This window comes from Salmo trutta, chromosome 29 (assembly GCF_901001165.1).
Source record: "Salmo trutta chromosome 29, fSalTru1.1, whole genome shotgun sequence".
NCBI classification, from domain to species: Eukaryota; Metazoa; Chordata; class Actinopteri; order Salmoniformes; family Salmonidae; genus Salmo; species Salmo trutta.
The window spans coordinates 44,562,830-44,584,702 of NC_042985.1; the positions used below are offsets into that span (position 1 = coordinate 44,562,830).

Below are 21,873 nucleotides of genomic sequence, written 5' to 3' on the forward strand. Positions count from 1 at the left end.
CACTTTAGCAAGTGTTTATTCATACTGAATATGGCAAATTCACAGGATACACCATCTTAGAACTTTCCTAATCTAGTCTCTTCAGTTGCATACATTGTCTTAGCCCTTTCCTTGGATACACTGTTTTAGCACTTTTCTAAACTAGTCCCTTCAGTTGGAATTGATGTAGCACTTCAATATACAGGGTCGATGTACAGGGGTACGAGGTAGTTGAGGTAGATATGTACATATAGGTAGGGATAAAGTGACTGGGCAACGGGATAGATAATAAACAGTAACAGCAGCGTATGTGATGAGTCAAAAGAGATTAGTGCATAAAGGGTCAATGCAGATATTCCGGGTAGCTATTGGTTAACTATTTAGCAGTCTTATAGCTAAGCAAACTTTGTGCATCGGTACCGCTTGCGGTAGCAGAGAGAACGGTCTATGACTTGGATGGGCCTTCCTCTGACACCGCCTGGGCCGTATGCACTACCCTCTGTTGCGCTTTGCGGTCAAATGCCAAACAGTTGCCATGCCAAGCGGTGATGCAGCCAGTCAAGATGCTCTCAATGGTGTCAACCTGTTCCACAGCATCCCTGTCGATGTGAATTGTGGCGTGTTCGGCCCTCTGTTTCCTGTAGTCCATGATCAGCTCCTTTGTCTTGCTGACATTGATTTAAAGGTTGTTGTCCTGGCACCACACTACCAGGTCCCTTACCTCCTCCCTGTAGGCTGAGCTTCGTGATCAGGCCCACCATTATCTTGTCGCCCGGGCACGCAGTAGTGGGTTAACAGGGAGTACAGTAGGGGACTAAGCACGCACCCCTGGTGGGCCACCGTGTTGAGGGTCAACGTGGCGGATGTGTTGTTGCCTACCCTCACCACCTGGGCGTGGCCTGTCAGGAAGTCCAGGATCCAGTTGCAGATGAAGGTGTTTAATCTCAGGGTCCTTTGCTTAGTGATGAGCTTCGAGGGTACAATGGTGTTGAACGCTGAGCTGTAGTCAATGAACAGCATTATCACATAGGTGTTCCTTTTGGAAAGGGCAGTGTGCGTGCGTGCTGCGAGCTGTTTTCGGACATAGGAAACGATGGCGGATACATTATGTACACTTTTATTTTATTTTATTACAGCCAAAAAAATACACAAAATAGCACAATTGGTCAGGAGCCCGTAAACGGCCGCCATTCCCTCTAGCGCCATTATTCATTACTCTGATAATTCATACTCTAATGTTTATTAGATTTACATAAACATTTTTTTGTATATATCCCTATAGTGTTATGCTATTTTAGCAGACACTCTTAGCATACACACTTATTTATTGCTTGCGTAACCTACATGAAACAATTAGCCCTGTTTACACGTTACATTGGAAATGCATGTTTTTTTTTACAACTTTTAACCACAGATAGCATAACACTATAGGGATATTACATTGCAGAAAAACAACATGTGAAGAATGTTAAAAAGAGGTTTAGAAAACAGGAAAAGGCATTTCGGGGGGCAGGACGAACACAGGTTGCGCAGCCACTCTTTTTGTTTTATCTGCCCCTCCTGGTCGTGGACTTTAATCATACATTACCAGAAGACATTCTCCATATGTGTTCTTATTTCTCTTGTCAAAACGTTTTGAACTGTTTTCAACATACATGAAGATGCACATGTAATCTAAATCCATAAAAAGTAACATATTTCATTTGTGGAACCTCGGTCACAAACAAATAAGTGCACATTGCTATATTTCCATCGCACCTGCATGTGTCAAAGCTTAACTTGATGGACCTCTCAGAATAATTCATTATTTTTACCTTATGGGAATTCTGTGGGAATTATTCCATGGAAGCAACAAGTGAGAAAAAGGGGCTGCTGTGCCTTTAAAAAAAGTCGGAGAGTTCTCTGGGGAATCACCAGGCATTGTCATAGCCTATCCATGCATGTTGATTGGTCAACAGGGCGACTTCCTGTGTTGATTCGAAGAGAGAGAGTGGAGTAGATGAGGGAAGGGGGTTAGGAGGCGTGCTCAGGGTGTGTGGACTAAAGAGTGAAGTCCTAAAGAAGGGGAAACTTCAGCCCCTGAGCCTGTAGAGCTGGGGGGTTGGACCTAACCCTGAGGGAGGGAGTCAGGAAATGCAACGTCTTCACCCGGGGGCCTCCTGTAGATTCATGGGGAGCAGAAGCAGATGAGAGCTGGCTGACTGGATGCATCTGCGGGGATGCAAACCAAAGAGTAATCTGACTGCACTGATTTCTAGTGAGTACTGCAACTTGGCCTTGGGAGGGACTGGACAAATTTTTCATCTTTTTCTCCCCCTCTCATATCTTCTAACTCTACTGTGTTCTAAATTGAAGAGAATGTTTAAACAGAAACATATTTGTTATTGCAACCGTTACTAATATGTAACAGGACTCTGGGTGAAAGGTTATTCTGAAGGTTTTCCAAAAATGTTGTTCTTCCCCTGTCTTGATTTCATATTTGCATCACTCTTCTGTAAACAGGAAAATTACTGCACTGTACTGTTATAGTTTGACCTACTTCGCATTTTTAAAACACTTATTTTTTTGGCCAGTACACAGGTCAAATATGACAGCCGTCACATAACATAAAGTGACCGACTAGTTATTATATTTAGTGAACAATGTGAAGTGAATTATAATTAGGTTTGTGGTGAAATTGTTCTTGCTCTGTGAGTGTAACAGAGCTGAAGTAATGAATAAGTAAGTTGGCCAGGTCAGGAAGGATTGAGTAGGGAGCATAAAAGTCCTCTTCTGCGTTAGTGTGGGGTTAGGTCACTCACATTCCTCTTACTTTGGTCACCTCTGATATGCCAAAGCTAGTGTTTTCACTCTGAAATAGGGTTAACATGATACCCATAAAAAGAACCTACACAGTTATGTAAATGTGATGGGATATTAGTATTTTTCTTGCTTTTCATGGCATATGCTCACGTTTTGTATCAGTTAACTTACCAGAGGAAGGAACTCTTCAGTAACCTATAAACCACATATTTCCTTCCTCCTTTTTGTCTCCCTTTTGTTCTCTTCAAACGTGCGCATACACACACACACACACACACACACACACACACACACACGTGGAAGTGTTATTGGTTGTGATTTCATGATTTTCATCATGTGATAATTTAGGGGTTTTCCACTTTTATAACCAGTGCTTAATTTGATCCGGCACCTCTGAGTTTGGACTGTTTCGTTCCGCAAACCATTTGCCAGGATCCAGTACCTCTCTTGGCATGATTTTTTTTTTACTGTTTGCAATGTACCCATTCTGGTAACACTTTACAATAAGGTTCCATTTGTAAAGGACTTACAAAAAGTTTGTAATTACGTTATTAACAGTTATTTAATCATTTGTAAATGCATTATAAACCTTTAATAAATGTTATAACAAATTGGTCAAAATAGTTTGATTTCCAGTCAGTGCTTGCCAAATAGTAAGCCACTATTTACCTCCAGCTATTGACCATTTATAAATTCACCTACAAATGCGTGTAATATTGAACCCTTATGTATCATCATGCAACCTTATTTTCAATAGTTGCACAATTGAGCACAGTTGGAGGAGGTATCCTTAATCTTACAAGTGTTTAAGTGCATTTATAAGTGGTTAATAACTGGAGGTAAATATTGGCTCACTATTTGGCAAATACTGACCAGTTATTGCACAATTTTGACCAATGCGATAACTGTTTAATGGTTTATAATACATTTGCAAATTATTAAATAATCATTAATAATGTAATTATAACCCCTTTACAAATGGAACCTCATTGTGAAGTGTTAACAATATGGTAAATTCTGATAAAAGCAGAGTTAATTAAAGTTACCTCTGGAATTATCCTGCCCCCTAAAAAATGTAGCGTGAACGTGGCTGATATTCTAAGAATTGAATAGAGTTGGGCCTGCCTGGATTTATGGTTTGCGCAATATTGTAACCATAGACAAACGCCTGGCCATTGCTGTGGTGAGAGAGAGAAGCGTGCCTGCATCTCTCACAGAACTAGAATGACATTCACTTTCTATGATCTCACTCTGCTCTGATAGACATGAGACTGCAACTCTCATTTCACCAGCATTGCACTTCATCATTTATTTCCATATAAAATCATAGGCACAGGAAGGGTGCTGGAGGTGCCGCAGCACCCCGGATGATACATTTAAATATATTTGTTGAAGTTATTTCATTCCTGCTGTCTGTTAAGAAATAAATGAACAAATTTGGAAGACTACACCAGGAGTATGCCTATAATTTAGCCACATAGGATCAATAGCTTTTTTATATATATATTTTTTAAATAGCCTAGCTGTGGATTGTGTGTTGCCGAATCCCAGATCAAATTTTATTCGTCACATACACTTGATTAGCAGATGTTATTGCGGTTGTAGGGAAATGCTTGTGTTTCTAGCTCCATCAGTGCAGTAATATCTAACAAATTACATAACATATACCCAATACACACAAATCTAGGAATGATTTAGAAAGTAGGAGAGTCGGAATGAATTAAGACTATATACATATGGACAAGCGATGTCAGAGCTGAATGGACTAAGATACCGTAGAATAGTATAGAATACAGTATATACATATGAGATGAGTAATGCCAGATATGTAAACATTATTAAAGTGACTAGTGTTCCATTCCTTAAAGTGGCCAGTGATTGCTAGTATATGTCGATAGGCAGCACCCTCTAATGTGCTAGTGATGGCTGTGTAACAGTCTGATGGCCTTGAGATAGAAGCTGTTTTTCAGTCTCTCGGTCCCAGCTTTGATGCACCTGTACTGACCTCGCCTTCTGGATGATAGTGGGGTAAACAGGCAGTGGTTTGGGTGGTTGATGTCCTTGATGATATTTTTGGCCTTCCTCTGAAATCAGGTGCTGTACGTGTCCTGGAGGGCGGGTAGTTTGCCCCCGGTAATGCGTTGGGCAGACCACACCACCCTCTGGAGAGCCTTGCGGTTGCGGGTGCAGTTGCCGTACCAGGCGGTGATACAGCCCGACAGGATGCTTTCAATTGTGCATCTGTAAAACGTTTGTGAGGGTTTTGGGTGACAAGCCACATTTCTTCAGCCTCCTGAGGTTGAGGAGGCTCTGTTGCTCCTTCTTCACCACACTGTCTGTGTGGGTGGTCCATTTCAGTTTGTTTGTGATGTGTACGCCAAGGAACTTGATGCTTTCCACCTTCTCCACTGCGGTCCCGTCGATGTAGATGGGGGGTGCACCCTCTGCTATTTCCTGAAATCCACGATCATCTCCTTTATTTTGTTGACATTAAGTGAAAGGTTGTTTTCCTGACACCACACTCCCAGAGCCCTCACCTCCCCCCAGTAGGCTGTCTCGTCATCGTTGGTAATCAAGCCTACTGCTGTTGTCGTCTGCAAACTTGATGATTGAGTTGGAGGCGTGCTTGGCCACGCGGTCATGGGTGAACAGGGAGTACAGGAGAGGGCTGAGCACGCACACTTGTGGGGCCCCAGTGTTGAGGATCAATGGAGTGGAGGTGATGTTTCCTACCTTCACCCGTCAGGAAATCCAGGACCCAGTTGCACAGGGCGGGGTTCAGACCCAGAGCTTAATGATGAGCTTGGAGGGTACTATGGTGTTGAATGCTGAGGTATAGTCAATGAACAGCATTCTTACATAGGTATTCCTCTTGTCCAGATGGTATTGGCACTTTTTGTAGTCTGTGATTGTCTGTAGTCCCTGCCACATACGTCTGAGCTGTTGAATTACGATTCCACTTTATCTCTATACAGACGTTTAGCTTATTTGATTGCCTTGTGGAGTGAATAACTACACTGTTTATATTCTGATTTGTAATTCATATATACAGAATTAAAAACAGTACATCCTGCCAGCATGTCCACAAGCGAGCCACTCAGGCGGAAAATGACGCGTGGAAGAGAGCGAGGAACGAGATGAGAATAACAATCCAAGCTATTTGCTCTGAGACCGGAAAATAATGTAATGAAACAAGCAGGGAGCAGGTTTCAAACCCTCAACATTCTAGCCCGAAGTCCAGCACGCTATCGACTGTGCCCAAATGTTTTAATTGGGGTTGGGACCGATTGTGGCTAAAAACACTATCAATTGTAATCTTTAACGTGGAAAGAGGAAAAAGTATTATTATTAGTTTTTCACAAGCAGGATGGGCTATTAGTTGAACAATAGACTATTCAACCTTTTACTAAAGAATTGTCTAATAGTCGAGCTAGGTGTGAACCCCCCCCCAACTTGCAACAAATCATTTGTATCACATCTACCTACAGTCGTGGCAAAAAGTTTTGAGAATGACACAAATATTAATTTCCACCAAGTTTGCTGCTTCAGTGTCTTTAGATATTTTTGTCAGATGTTACTATGGAATACTGAAGTATAATTCCAAGCATTTCATACGTGTCAAAGGCTTTTATTGACAATTACATGAAGTTGATGCAAAGAGTCAATATTTGCAGTGTTGACCCTTCTTTTTCAAGACCTCTGCAATCCGCCCTGGCATGCTGTCAATTAAGTTCTGGGCCACATCCTGACTGATGGTAGCCCATTCTTGTATAATCAATGCTTGGAGTTTGTCAGAATTTGTGGGTTTTTGTTTGTCCACCCGCCTCTTGAGGATTGACCACAAGTTCTTCATGGGATTAAGGTCTGGGGAGTTTCCTGGCCATGGACCCAAAATATCGATGTTTTGTTCCCTGAGCCACTTAGTTATCACTTTTGCCTTATGGCAAGGTGCTCCATCATGCTGGAAAAGGCATTGTTTGTCACCAAACTGTTCCTGGATGGTTGGGAGAAGTTGCTCTCGGAGGATGTGTTGGAACCATTCTTTATTCATGGCTGTGTTCTTAGGCAAAATTGTGAGTGAGCCCACTCCCTGAGAAGCAACCCCACACATGAATGGTCTCAGGATGCTTTACTGTTGGCATGACACAGGACTGATGGTAGCGCTCACCTTGTCTTCTCCGGAAAAGCTTTTTTTTTCAATCCCTGTATCTTTTGCAGAATATCAGTCTGTCCCTGATGTTTTTCCTGGAGAGAAGTGGCTTCTTTGCTGCCCTTCTTGACACCTGGCCATCCTCCAAAACTCTTCGCCTCACTGTGCGTGCAGATGCACTCACACCTGCCTGCTGCCATTCCTGAGCAAGCTCTGTACTGGTGGTGCCCCAATCCCGCAGCTGAATCAACTTTAGGAGACGGTCCTGGCGCTTGCTGGACTTTCATGGGCGCCCTGAAGCCTTCTTCACAACAATTGAACCGCTCTCCTTGAAGTTCTTGATTTTCCGATAAATGGTTGATTTAGGTGCAATCTTACTGGCAGCAATATCCTTGCCTGTTGAGCCCTTTTTATGCAAAGCAATGATGACGTCACGTGTTTCCTTTTAGGTAACCATGGTTGACAGAGGAAGAACAATGATTCCAAGCACCACCCTCCTTTTGAAGCTGCCAGTCTGTTATTCAAACTCAATCAGCATGACAGAGTGATCAGGGGGTGTGGATGACCACACACCATAGCAGTCACTGGTACTGTCAGTGATCAATTTTTCTTTTGGAAGAGTCAGCTTTTTAAACCAACATGGCTCAGTTTAAAATGTTTTTACATTGTAGTAAAACAAAATCTCATTTGATATACTTTTTGACATAAAATTACTACATTCTCGTCAACACTCACCTGTGTTAACGAGAGAATCACTGACATGATGTCAGCTGGTCTTTTTGTGGCAGGGCTGAAATGCAGTGGAAATGTTTTTTGGAGTTTCAGTTCATTTGCATGGCAAAGAGGGACTTTGCAATGAATTGCAATTCATCTGATCACTCTTCATAACATTCTGGAGTATATGCAAATTGCCATCATACAAACTGAGGCAGCAGACTTTGTGAAAATTAAAATTTGTGTCATTCTCAAAACTTTTGGCCACGACTGTACACACATCTACCTATATAATGTTCTGAAACAAATATATATATATTGGTCATGGCTCCCGAGTGGCGCAGTGGTCTAAGTCACTGCATCTCGGTGCAAGAGGCTTCACTACAGTCCCTGGTTGGAATTCAGGTTGTATCACATCTGACCTTGATTGGGAGTGCCATAGGGCAGCGCACAATTGGCCCAGCGTCATCCAGGTTTGGCTGAGGTAGGCCATCATTGTAAATAAGAATTTGTTCTTACCTGACTTTCCTAGTTAAATAAAGGTTACACTAAGACATAACATTTCTGCACCATAATTTTCAAATTCTTGTCTAACCAATACCCAAATGGAGATAAAGGGAAAATAAAAATCTCATTGATTTATCAAGACCAGTCCGCATGCTTGCCTCAGAGCAGCAAGAAATGGTGCTAAAATAGCTGTAGGCTTTTTCTTCTAACTTCAATATGCTCTTTAAAAAAAGACCTACACCATTTTTAACAGCACATTACTCATTTCGCCTATGGTAGGCCTACAGTATATTGAATATTTCTTTTTTTTTCAATGACGTGACTCTCCGCCAATAATTACATTTAGAGGATTGGAGGACTCCAAATTTTTATCTAAGGGGCATTTTCCGTTATATTCTCACAGATCCTAAGGGGCTTTTATATAATTCTAAATTAATAAATAATAATTGCTTTGTTTAAAAAGTAACAATATTTTGGAGAGGATTTCGTTTTCATTTAACCTAGTGAGCGACAAAAAGGCAATTCTTGAACATGGGGTGAGACATTCTCACCAATTTGTAAATAAAGCCAGTTTGTTATTTAGAATGATTTATTTCTGGAGAAACCTAACTTGATTATTTAGCAGACATCACTTGCTTATATTCAGTCATCACATACCTTATAAATATCATGGAATATTTGAACATTTTAGTTTCTCCATGCTTGTCTCAGAGCAGCGCGAAACGGTGCTGAAATAGACATCCACAGCGGCAAGGCTATGTATTCTGTGCCCACTCGTGGTATCTCTCGTCGGTTAAACATCCTTGGAATAGTTCTCAGAACATTAACCATGTATGTTCGCTTGTTTTGTACGGTTCTGTAGTTTCGACCCAATGATTTGTCTGACAAACAAAGAACTTTGTGTCCTGCAGGCCCAGGCATGGATCAAAGCTGGACATTCAATAACGTCATCTTCACAGACTAATCAACTGTGGCCCTTGAGTAATTTGCTCAAAATTGCTACAGAAAAAGGAGGAAGATCAAGAAGACTAACGAAAGCATAAAGATGTTGATGAAGAAATGCTGTTTTGAGTTAGAAATGTAACACTTTAGAGTACTTAAGCATCGAATACATTGCAAGTTGAGGGATTTTCACAACAGTAGCCGGGCTATGAAAAGTCTTGTCCTGCTAATAGGAAACATTTGCATGATGGGCTACACTCTTTATTGTAACCACAATGTCACACATAATTTGTTTCTACCTTTCCAATTACTTTTAGAGTTTGGGATTTACAAATGTGCGCTTTCATTATTAGTTACATTGTTTTATTTCGAAAGTGCAGACTTATTTTCTTAAAATTATTGTTTTATCTAGGATGCTACATTTTTGACCAGTTGCAACTGTAAGTAGGCTTAATAAAAAAAATCCTACTTCTATTAGGCTGTTAAGCCTCATAACTTGCTGAGGTAGGCTAAGTTATATTGGTCTAGGCTCAGAAGAAATAGACTCCAATTAAGCCCTCTTGTTGTTTGTAAAGTCAAATTAAAATGAAGATTATTGTTGAAATGAATCGCTTGATTGGTGTAGGTGTAACAGTGTAGGTTCCGTCCCTCTCTTCGCCCCAACCTGGGCTCGAACCAGGGACCCTTGCACACATCAACAACTGACACCCACGAAGCATCGTTACCCATCGTGCCACAAAAGCCGCGGCCCTTGCAACGCAAGGGGAACAACCACTTCAGGTCTCAGAGCGAGTGACGTCACTGATTGAAACGCTATTAGCGCGCACCACCGCTAACTAACTAGCCATTTCACATCGGTTACATAGGTTTTCTCCATCTGTTGGTGTGCAACACTTGCATAACAAGTTAGCTATATTTTCAGCACTAGCCACTGTTCACCTCCTATTGATTGTGCTGCGGTTGCCGCTAGTTGTTTTTAAATTGAACCTTTATTTAACTAGGCAAGTGGGTTAAGAACAAATACTTATTTACAAGGACAGCCTACTCCTTCCTCCCGTTGTACAGCGTCATATTTTCCATTCTAACAGAAACCCTGAGGGCTTCGTTTTTCGTTTTTCTCTGAATATAAACACCATAATATTAATCAAATTAATTAAGCCAAATTTCTTAAAATCAATCCCATATACTGTTATTACAAAAAAGGTTTTACATTCTCTGTTAATGCCATTAAAAACATTTACTTTGTCTCTCTGTGCTTCATAATGTTCTTTCAATTCGCAAGAGGCTGAATGTATCTCAACAGAGAAAGCATCAGAGTGAGTGAAACAGTGGCCCTATCTCTGTATGTAAAGCCCATCTATCTGATGCTGTATGGTCAAAAATAATATGATATTGTTGAAAGCATCCAAGCGAGCAAAATATATTTTTGACCAGACAGCCTCAGATAGATGGGCTTCACATATAGAGAGAGGGGAGCTGATACGCTAACTCGGATGCTTTCAAAAATATCATTATTTTTGACCAGCATTGAAGCGCTGAATGCAAGGGAAGCCAGCGAGCATTTGGCCTACCTTGATAATAAAACAATTATAATAATAGCCAATCAGCTTTGAGCTAAACTGAGTGAGCTCAACTTTGAATGGTCCTGGAGCACCAAAGAAAAGTGTCAAGGGAAGCCAGTTTGGATTGGCTTCACACCAATCACATCACCCCAAAAGCCAATCGTCATATACAGAAAAAACTTGAATGGTTACATCTCTTTGTGTTGTCTTCCGGTGGCCAGCTAGCTAGCTAAAATTGTCACTTTCCTAAATTAGCCATGGATGGAGATCGGGATTGTGGTTTTACTTAATTCTCCGTACTGGCCAATGATTATAACAGCGATTCTGATCCAACCATAAATTCACACGTTGTGCTCCTGGCCTGAAAGGATGTAAGTTCAACATGTAGCTAGATGTAGTAGGTTAATGTTAAATAGCTGGCCTGGCATTTTAGCCAGGTAGGCTAGGACAAAAAAACTAAAAGCGTGTACTGTATCATGACAGTCATAGACCGTTTAGTGAACATGAAAGAGGAGGATGGAATTGGCATTTCACTACAAGTAGGGTGATTCAACATGTTTTTTTCTAGACTGAACCGAAATATAAACGCAACATGCAACAATTTTAATGAGTTTATTCATTTCGGTCATTTGAAATAAATTCATTAGGCCCTAATCTATGGATTTCACGACTCGGCAGGGGCGCAGCCATGGGTGGGAGGGCATAGGTCCAACCACATGGTAGCCAGGCCCAGTCAATCAGAATAAGTTTTCCCCCTCAAAAGGGCTTTATTAGAGACATAAATACTTCTGTTTCATCATACGTGGTTACACATGGTCTGCGGTTGTAAGGCTGGTTGGACGTACTGCCAAATTCTCTTAAACGACATTGGCGGCGTCTTATGGTAGAGAAATTAATATTCAATTCTCTGGCAACAGAGACATTCCTGCAGTTGACATTCCTGCAGTCAGCATGCCAATTGCAAGTTTCCTCAAAACTTGAGACGTCTGTGGCGTTGTGTGACAAAACTGCACAATTTAGAGTGGCCTTTTATTGTCTCCAGCACAAGGTGTATCTGTGTCATGATCATGCTGTTTAATCAGCTTCTTGATATGCCACACCTGTCAGGTGGATGGATTATCTTGGCAAAGGAGAAATGCTCACTAACGGTGATGTAAGTAAATAAAGAACATTTCTGAGAAATAAGCTTTTTGTGCGTATGGAACATTTCTGGGATCTTTTATTTCAATCAATCAACCAAATGTATTTAAAGCCCTTTTTACATCAGCCGATGTCACAAAGTGCTGTACAGAAACCCAGCCTAAAACCCCAAACAGCAAGCAATGGAGATGTAGAAGAACGGTGGCTAGGAAAAACTCCCTAGAAAGGCAGAAACCTAGAGAGGAACCAGGCTCTGACGGGTGGCCAGTCCTCTTCTGGCTGTGCTGGGTTGACATTATAACAGTACATGTCCAAGATGTTCAAATGTTCATAGATGACCAGCAGGGTCAAATAATAATAATCAGTGGTTGTAGAGAGTGCAACAGGTCAGCACCTCAGGAGTAAATGTCAGTTGGCTTTTCAGAGAGAGAGAGAGTCGAAAACAGCAGGTCCGGGACAAGGTAGCACGTCCAGTGAACAGATCAGGGTTCCATAGCCGCAGGCAGAACAGTTGAAACTGGAGCAGCAGCATGACCAGGTGGACTGGGGACAGCAAGGAGTCATCAGGCCAGGTAGTACTGAGGCATGGTCCCAGGGCTCAGGTCCTTCGAGAGGAGATGGAGAGAGAATTAGAGGGAGCATACTTAAATTCACACAGGACACCAGATAAGACAGGAGAAATACTCCTGAATACTCGAGGCTGAGACAGGAGGGGTTGGGTACGCTGTGGCACCGTCTGATGATACCCCCGGATAGGGCCAATCAGGCAGGATATAACCCCACTCACTTTTCCAAATTACAGCCTCCACACCACTAGAGGGATATCTTCAAACCACCAACTTACTACGCTGAGACAAGGCTGAGTATAGTCCATGAAGATATCCCCCTTGGCACGAACTCGAGGGGGGAGCCAAACCCGGTGTCACGCCCTGGCCATAGAGAGGGTTTTGTTCTCTATTTTGGTTAGGCCAGGGTGTGACTAGGGTGGGCGTTCTATGTTCCTTTTTCTATGTTTTTGTATTTCTTTGTTTTGGGCCGAGTATGGTTCCTAATCAGAGGCAGCTGTCTATCGTTGTCTCTGATTAGGAATCATACTTAGGCAGCCTTTTCCCACCTGTGCTTTGTGGGATCTTGTTTTTGTGTAGCTGCCTGTGAGCAGCCCAGAACGTCATGCTTCGTTTTCTTCTGTGTTGTTTTGGTGAGTGTCATATTTATTAAACATGTGGAACTCTAACCACGCTGCGCCTTGGTCTACTCCTTTAGACGATCGTGACAGAAGATCCCACCAACAGAAGACCAAGCAGCGTGGTTTGGAGCATTGGGGGGAAGGATGGACATGGGAGTTGGAACGTCAACTCTCGGAGGACAAGCGAAGGGAGCTATGGGAACCTGAGAGGCAGCCCCCAAATTTATTTTGGGGGGGGGGGGGGGGCACACGGGTAGTTTGGCTGGGCCAAGGGTTAGCCCTAAGCCAACTCCCCGTGCTTATTATGTGGAGCCTTTGGCCTGGAGAGCACCGTGCTATGCGGAAGTGCGCACGGTCTCGCCCATCCGCACGCACAGACCGGTGAGGTCGATACCAGCCCCCCGCAAGTGCCATGCTAGAGTGGGCATCGAGCCAGGACGGGTTGTGAAGGCCGTGCGCTCCAGACCTCCAGTGCGTCTCCAGGACCCGGTCTATCCTTTGCCTGCTCCCAGAGCCAGGCCTCCTGCATGTCTCCCCTGCCGGGTGAGTCCTGTGCCTGCGCCCAGAGCCAGGCCTCCTGCATGTCTCCCCAGCCTGGTGAGTCCTGTGCCTGCGCCCAGAGCCAGGCCTCCTGCATGTCTCCCCAGCCTGGTGAGTCCGGTGCCTGCTCCCAGAGCAAGGCCTCCTGCATGTCTCCCCAGCCTGGTGCGTCCTGTGCCTGCTCCCAAAGCCAGGCCTCCTGCATGTCTCCCCAGCCTGGTGAGTCTTGTGCCTGTGCCAGAGTCGCCCGCCTGTCCGGAGCTGCCAGAGTCGCCCGCCTGTCCGGAGCTGCCAGAGTCGCCCGCCTGTCCGGAGCTGCCAGAGTCACCCGCCTGTCCGGAGCTGCCAGAGTCGCCCGCCTGTCCGGGACCCGCTGCGAGGGTCCCCAGTCCGGGGTCGGCGGCGAGGGTCCCCACTCCAGAGGCGCCACCTAAGTGGGCCAAGCCGAAGATGGAGCGGGGTCCACGTCCCGCACCAGAGCCACCGTCGTAAGGAAGGCCCACCCGGACCCTCCCCTTTAGAGTCAGGTTTTGCGGCTGGAGTCCGCACCTTTGGGGGGGGGGTACTGTCACGCCCTGGCCATAGAGAGGGTTTTGTTCTCTATTTTGGTTAGGCCAGGGTGTGACTAGGGTGGGCGTTCTATGTTCCGTTTTCTATGTTTTTGTATTTCATTGTTTTGGGCCGAGTATGGTTCCTAATCAGAGGCAGCTGTCTATCGTTGTCTCTGATTAGGAATCATACTTAGGCAGCCTTTTCCCACCTGTGCTTTGTGGGATCTTGTGTTTGTGTAGCTGCCTGTGAGCAGCCCAGAACGTCACTCTTCGTTTTCTTCTGTGTTGTTTTGGTGAGTTTCATATTTATTAAACATGTGGAACTCTAACCACGCTGCGCCTTGGTCTACTCCTTTAGACGATTGTGACACCCAGACAGGAAGGTCACTTTAGTGACTCAACCCACTCAAGTGACACACCCCTCCTAGGGACGGGATGGAAGACCACCAGTAAGCCAGTGACTCAGCCCCCGTAATAGGGTTAGAGGCAGAGAATCTCGGTGGAGAGAGGGGAACCGGCCAGGCAGAGACAGCAAGGGCGGTTCGTTGCTGCAGTGCCTTTTCGTTCACCTTCACACCCCTGGGCCAGACTACACTCAATCATAGGACCTACTGAAGAGATGAGTCTTCAATAAAGACTTAAAGGTTGAGACTGAGTCTGTGTCTCTCACATGGATAGGCAGATCATTCCATGAAAATTGATCTCTATAGGAGAAAGCCTTGCCTCCAGCTGTTTGCTTAGAAATTCTAGGGACAATAAGGAGGCCTGCGTCTTGTGACCGTAGCATACGTGTAGGTATGTACGACATGACCATATCGGAGAGATAGGTAGGAGCAAGCCATTGTAATGCTTTGTAGGTTAGCAGTAAAACCTTGAAATCAGCCCTAGCCTTTACAGGAAGCCAGCGTAGAGAGGCTAGCACTGGAGCAATATGATAACATTTTGGGGTTCTAGTCAAGATTCCAGCAGCCGTGTTTAGCACTAACTGAAGTTTATTTAGTGCTTTATCCAGGTAGCTGGAAAGTAGAGCATTGCAGTAGTCTAATCTAGAAGTGACAAAAGCAGGGATTAATTTTTCTGCATTTTTGGACATAAAGTTTCTGATTTTTGCAATGCTACGAAGATGGAAAAAAGCTGTCCTTGAAAGAGTCTTGATATGTTCGTAAAAAGAGAAGATCAGGGTCCAGTGTAATGCCGAGCTCCTTCACTTTTATTTGAGACGACTGTACAACCATCAAGATTAATTGTCAGATCCAACAGATGGCAATTATTTCTTTATTTCTTGGGACCAAGTACAAGCATCTCTGTTTTGTTCGAGTTTAAAAGTTAAACAATTGCCACCATCCAATTCCTTATGTCTGAAACAGACGCTTCCAGGGATGGCAATTTTGGGGCTTCGCCATGTTTCATCGAAATGTACAGCTGTTTATCGTCCGCATAGCAGTGAAAGTTAGCATTTTGTTTCCGAATGACATCACTAAGAGGTAACATTTCGGGTAGCATTCCACAAGCTTCCCACAATAGGTTGAGTGAATTTTGGCCCATTCCTCCTGACAGAGCTGGTGTAACTGAGTCAGGTTTGTAGGCCTCCTTGCTCGCAAAAGCTTTTTCAGTTCTGCCCACACATTTTCTATAGAATTGAGGTCAGGGCATTGTGATGGCCACTCCAATACCTTGACTTTGTTGTCCCTTTTGCCACAACTTTGGAAGTATGCTTGGGGTCATTGTCCATTTGGAAGACCCATTTGCAACCAAGCTTTAACTTCCTGAGTGATGTCTTGAGATGTTGCTTTAATATATCCACATAATTTCATTCCTCATGATGCCATCTATTTTGTGAAGTGCACCAGTCCCTCCTGCAACAAAGCACCCCACAACAAGATGCTGCCACCCCCGTGCTTCACGGTTGGGAAGCATGGTATTCTTCGGCTTGCAAACCTTTTTCCTTTTTCCTCCAAACATAACGATGGTCATTATGGCCAAACAGTTGTATTATTGTTTCATCAGACCAGAGGACATTTCTCCAAAAAGTGCCATCTTTGTCCCCATGTGCAGTTGCAATCCGTAGTCTGGCTTTTTTATGGCGGTTTTGGAGCAGTGGCTTCTTCCTTGCTGAGCGGCCTTTCAGATTATGTCAATATAGGACTCGTTTTACTGTTGATATAGATACTTCTGTACCCGTTTCCTCCAGCATCTTCACAAGGTCCTTTGCTGTTGTTCTAGGATTGTTTTGCACTTTTCGCACCAAAGTACGTTCATCTCTACGAGACCGAACGTGTCTCCTTCCTGAGCGGTATGACGGCTGCGTGGTCCCATGGTGTTTATACTTGCGTACTATTGTTTGTACAGAATAATGTGGTACCTTCAGGCGTTTGGAAATTGCGCCCAAGGATGAACCAGACTTGTGGAGGTCTACAATTATTTTTCTGAGGTTTTGGATGATTTCTTTTGATTTTCCCATGATGTCAAGCAAAGAGACACTGAGTTTGAAGGTGGGCCTTGAAATACATCCACAGGTACACCTCCAATTGACTCAAATGATGTCAATTAGCCTATCAGAAGCTTCTAAAGCCATGACATCATTTTCTGGAATTTTCCAAGCTGTTTAAAGGCACAGTCAACTTAGTGTATGTAAACTTCTGACCCACTGGAATTGTGATACAGTGAATTATAAGTGAAATAATCTGTCTGTAAACAATTGTTGGAAAAATGACTTGTGTCATGCACAAAGTAGATGTCCTAACCGACTTGCCAAAGCTATAGTTTGTTCACAAGAAATTTGTGGAGTGGTTGAAAACGAAAATGTCGGACACGCTAACTTGCTTGACAATGCTTTAGGTCAGGGGTTGGCAACCTTTTCGCCATCTATGGCCATTAGGATATTTATAAATTAACTTTTTAAGGTATAGGGGGCAGTATTTTTGATTTCGGATGAAAAGTGTGCCCAGAGTAAACTGCCTAATACTCGGGCCCAGAGTCAGATATTTGCATATTATTAGTAGATTTGGATAGAAAACACTCTGAAGTTTCTAAAACTGTTAGAATGTCTGTGAGTATAACAGAACTCATATGGCAGGCAGAAACCTGAGAAAAAATCCAACCAGGAAGTGGGAAATCTGATGCTTGTAGTCTTTTCATGTCATTGCCTATCTAACACACAGTGACTTAGGGTTCATTTTTACTTCCTAAGGCTTCCACTAGATGTCAACAGTCTTTAGAACCTTGTTTCAGGCTTTTGCAGTGAACAGAGAGCGAACAAGAAGGCCGGGAAGTTGGTGACTCAGAAAATGACATGAGTTCATTGGCGTGCATTCACGTGAGGAGGTAGCTGTGTTCCATAACGTTTTTCAAGACATTGGAATCGTCCGGTTGGAATATTATTGAAGTTTTATGTTAAAAAGGCCCTAAAGATTGATGCTATACAACGTTTGACTTGTTTCTACAAACGTATATATAACTTTTTTTGACTTTTCGTCGTGCGTCCTACATTTGGAGTAGCTTATTGAACGCGCAAACAACAAGGAGATATTTGGACTTCAATGATGGACTTTATCAAACAAAACAACATTTATTGTGGACCTGGGATCCCTGGAAGTGCCTTCTGATGAAGATCATCAAAGGTAAGTGAATATTTATAATGCTATTTATGATTTTAGATGACTCCAAAATGGCGGGTATCTGTATTGCCTGATGTATTTTTCTGAGCGCCGTACTCAGATTATTGCAAAGTGTGCTTTCCCCGTGAAGCTTTTTTGAAATCTGTCACAGCGGTTGCATTAAGGAGATGTTTTTCTATAATTCCTTGAATAACAGTTTATTATTTTATCAACGTTTATGATGAGTATTTTTGTAAATTGTTGTGCTGATTCACTGGCAGTTTTGGAGGCAAAATATTTTCTGAACCTCACGCGCCAATGTAAAATTGAGTTTTTTGTTATAAATATAAACTTTATCGAACAAAACATACATGTATTGTGTAACATTGAGTCCTAGGAGTGTCATCTGATGAAGATCGTCAAAGGTTAGTGCTTAATTTTAGCTGTATTTCTGTTTTTTGTGACCCCTCTCCTGCTTGGAAAATGTCTGTGTAGTTTTTCTTGTGTTGGCACTGTCCTAACATAATCTAACTTTATGCTTTCGCCGTAAAGCCTTTTTGAAATCGGACAATGTGGTTGGATTAAGGAGAGGTGTATCTTTAAAATGGAGTAAAGTAGTTGTATGTTTGATACATTTCAATTATGATATTTTGTTGTTTTGAATTTGCCACCCTGATATTTCACTGGCTGTGTCCCGCACCCTAGCATCCCACGTAGCCCATAGAAGTTAATTTGGGGGCCATATTATTAAAATGTGCAATTTTCTGCTTTATTCATGTTTTAATGTGACTTTAATCACTGACATTGGTTTTATAGTTTATATATGATGTATGTTTCTTGTGTCCTTGATTATTTAGAAAAGTGCTAGTCCTATTTAAATAAATATTAGTATTGTAAATAATGTTGTTATTATGATTACTTGTTCAAGCTCACCTCTAATGCGATCTCTGAAACTGCTCATCTTTGACGAGGCGTTATATGTCAGCTGGCAGAGAAGATGACGCTGCTCACAACTGGTTTTCCAGGTTCCAGTCAGTCTTGATCGTAATCGAGTCTTTGCAAGAGTCAGTTTGGAAAAGAACTGCTCACAGCAGTAGGTCGTCCCGAACACAGATGCAAATTTAAGTGCATGTCTCCTCAGAACAGGAAAGTGCTCAGCGCTAACGTACATTTTGTAGAACTCAAGGAGAGGCAGGTTGTTGTTCCTGGCTTTGAGCTCGTCATTGCTTTGCAGCTCAATGACTTCGTGTTGTAGGCCATCCTGCACATCTGCTAGTTCGACGTTAAATGGGGTGGCAAATATGTTTAAACTCTCACAAAATGCCTTCGCGAGCTTTCCGCACTCACCAGAATATTCTAACGTAATCTCAGGCTCTTGTCCTTGCAGAGTAGGAAAATGCATTGTGTTACCCCTTTCTAGTTGGATTTGCCACAGCTTTAATTTTGCTTCATAAAAATTTAACGTTTGACAGCAGTTCGCTGAGAAGCTGGTTCGGCCCTTGGAGCTTGATGTTCAAGTCAGACAGATACTTGGTTATGTCCACCATGAAGGCCAAATCAGACATCCACTTGTCAACACTTGTCAACACTCAGTTCCCCTCCGTAAAACTGCACGAGCATTTTCCACGGCTCAACCATCGCACCTCACAGTGGTAAACCAGATCACCATACTCCGATTCAAGATCACTCAATAGCTCTTTAAATTAGTGGATGTGTGTGTGTGTGTGTGTGTGTGTGTGTGTGTGTGTGTGTGTGTGTGTGTGTGTGTGTGTGTGTGTGTGTGTGTGTGTGTGTATTTATGAATTGGCTCGGGGGCCTGATCACACAGTCTCGTAGGCTGTATACGGCCCGGAGGTCAGACGTCCCCCAACCCTGCTTTAGGTCATCTAACTGTTTGTTACTTGCAATATGTTTTGTGGACTTACTGGACAGATGTTGCTCTCCGGTTTTGTGATTAAATAAAGGTGGGGTTGAATTTATTCTGCCACTGTGTCTTCTTATTGGCCTATATATCAGTGTCAGTTTCAGGCATACAGTGCCTTCTGAAAGTATTCAGACCCGTTGACTTTTTCCACATTTTGTTACGTTACAGCCTTATTCTAAAATGTATTAAATACATACAAATACTCAGCAATCTACACACAATACCCCATAATGACGAAGTGAAAACAGGTTTTTAGACATTTTTTAAAATTTATAAAAATAAATTAAAACAGAAATACCTTATTTACATATGTATTCAAACCCTTTGCTATGAGACTCGAAATTGAGCTCAGGTCCATCCTGTTTCCATTGATCATCCTTGATGTTTCTACAAGTTGATTGGAGTCAACCTGTGGTAAATTCAATTGATTGGACATGATTTGGAAAGGCACAGACCTGTCTATATAAGGTCCCACAGTTGACAGTGCATGTCAGAACAAAAACCAAGCCAGGAGGTCAAAGAAATTGTCCATAGAGCTCCGAGACAGGATTGTGTCGAGGCACAGATCTGGGGAAGGGTACCAAAGAAAATCTGCAGTATTGAAGCTCCTCAAGAACACCTTGGCCTCCATCATTCTTAAATGGAATAAGTTTGAAACCACCAAGACTCTTCCTAGAGCTGGCTGCCTGGCCAAACTGAGCGATTGTGGGAGAAGGGCCTTGGTCAGGGAGGTGACCAAGAACCTGATGGTCACTCTGACAGAGCTCTAGAGTTCCTCTGTGGAGATGGGAGAACCTTCCAGATGGACCACCATCTCTGCAGCACTCCACTAATCAGGGCTTTATGGTAGAGTGGCCAGAAGGAAGCCACTCCTCAGTAAAAGGCACATGACAGCCCACTTGAAGTTTGCCAAAAGGCACCTAAAGACTCTTGTACCATGAGAAACAAGATTCTCTGGTCTGATGAAACCAATATTGAACTCTTTGGCTTGAATACCAAGTGTCACGTCTGGAGGAAACCTCCCCATCCAACCTGACAGAGCTTGAGAGGATCAGAGGAGAAGAATGGGAAGAATGGGAAACTCCCCAAATACCGGTGTGCCTAGCTTGTAGCATCATACTCGGAATACTCGAGGCAGTAATCGCTGTCAAAGGTGCTTCCACACATAGTACTGAGTAAAAGGTCTGAATACTTATGTAAATGTGATATTTCAGTTTTGTTATTTTTATACATGTGAAAAAAAATTAAAAACCTGTTTTTGTTTTGTCATTATGGAGTATTGTGCGTAGATTGATGGGGGGGGAAACAATTTCATCAATTTAAGAATAAGACTGTTACCTAATAATATGTAGAAAAAGTCAAGGGGTCTGAATACTTTCTGAAGGTACTGTTTGAACTAACAGGTTATAGAGCAAACAACGCAATTATCACAACACATAGGTTGTAATATGGATTTTTTCCTTGCTTGGCATCCCCGTTGATTTTACCCATGCACATTTATTGATTGCATATTCTCATTTACATTACATTTACGTCATTTAGCAGACGCTCTTATCCAGAGTGACTTACAAATTGGTGCATTCACCTTATGATATCCAGTGGAACAACCACTTTACAATAGTACATCTATATATTTTTGGGGGGGGAGGGGGGGGTTAGAAGGATTACTTAATCCTATCCCAGGTATTCCTTAAAGAGGTGGAGTTTCAGGTGTCTCCGGAAGGTGGTGATTGACTCCGCTGTCCTGGCGTCGTGAGGGAGCTTGTTCCACCATTGGGGTGCCAGAGCAGCGAACAGTTTTGACTGGGCTGAGTGGGAACTGTGCTTCCGCAGAGGTAGGGAGGCAAGCAGGCCAGAGGTGGATGAACGCAGTTGTAATGGCCGTCGTTAGAGAAAGACCAAGGTGCAGCGGAGGATGTGTTCATCTTGAATGAATTTTAATACAAAAAGAGAACACTTGACAAAATAAACAAAATGACAGCCGACAGTTCTGTCAGGTACTAACAACGAAACAGAAAGCACTAAACAGAAACAATCACCCACAAAAACCGGCCTCAAAACCTGACTCTGAAGGGGAGGGTCCGGGTGGGCCTTCTTACGGTGGCGGCTCAGGTGCGGGACGTGGCCTCCGCTCCACCCTCGGCGTCTCCCACTTAAGTGGCGCCCCTGGCCGCGCCGGAGGACTGGTTGGCGACCCTGACTGCGCCCGGCTGACGGGCGATTCTGGTTGCACCCGGTTGGCGGGCGACCCTGGCTGCGCCCGGCTGGCGGGCGACCCTG

At 43.3% G+C, this 21,873-nt stretch overlaps 1 protein-coding gene across 2 annotated transcripts in view; it reads left to right on the forward strand.

The window, feature by feature from the left end:
- The window catches only part of cntrl (centriolin), an 89,372-nt gene that overhangs the window by 37,187 nt on the left and 30,312 nt on the right, over positions 1-21,873 (forward strand). The window lies entirely within an intron of this gene.